At 40.5% G+C, this 679-nt stretch overlaps 1 non-coding gene across 1 annotated transcript; it reads right to left on the reverse strand.

The window, feature by feature from the left end:
• Positions 1–572: 572 nt before the first annotated feature.
• On the reverse strand, positions 573–679 carry LOC138832746 (U6 spliceosomal RNA). Its single transcript, XR_011373675.1, has one exon. It is a non-coding gene; the product is annotated as a U6 spliceosomal RNA (small nuclear RNA).

Consider the following 679-nt stretch of genomic DNA (forward strand, 5'->3'; position numbering starts at 1 on the left):
ATGAGTGTATTTCTTATCAAGCATTGTTGCCTCCTCCTTTGTTTCCCCTTACCATCCCTGCCCTCCCCTCTCTCCCTCCCCTGGCCAAAGTTGTAAAGTTCCTTTTTCTTTTTTTCTTTTTCTTTTTATTGTGAAAATACCATACGGAGAGGTTACAATCACATGGGTTAGGTAATGAGTTCATTTTTTATTAAGCACGGTTGCCTCCTCCTTTGTTTCCCCTTCCCATCTCTCCCTCCCCCCACCAAAGTTGTAAGTTCGTTTTTCGACATAACGACTTGTACATCTCATTGGGTCCACCTGTATCCCTCTTTAAACAATTTGTTTTTCCCCTTCCCCTCCACAAATTATACCAACATCAAATACAGTCAAAACAGGGTTATACCATGCGGGAGGGACATACAAAGCAACAAAGAATTCATCTGATAAATGTTAGACACAATAGCAATAAAGGAAAACAATTTGAGTCCTTATCATGGGGTTCATTTCGCCTAACATCAACTTATCTGACCTTTTCTGCTTGTCTCAGATATATACTAGCTATTGCAAATAAGAGAAACCATGGGACCTAAAAAAATATGGAACACTTCATGAATTTGCCTGGCATCCTTGCGCAGGGGCCATGCTAATCTTCTCCGTATTGTTCCAATTTTAGTATATGTGCTGCCAAAGCGAACAC

Source organism: Dipodomys merriami, unplaced genomic scaffold (genome assembly GCF_024711535.1).
Source record: "Dipodomys merriami isolate MVZ:Mamm:240054 unplaced genomic scaffold, mDipMer1.0.p SCAF_2, whole genome shotgun sequence".
NCBI classification, from domain to species: domain Eukaryota; kingdom Metazoa; phylum Chordata; class Mammalia; order Rodentia; family Heteromyidae; genus Dipodomys; species Dipodomys merriami.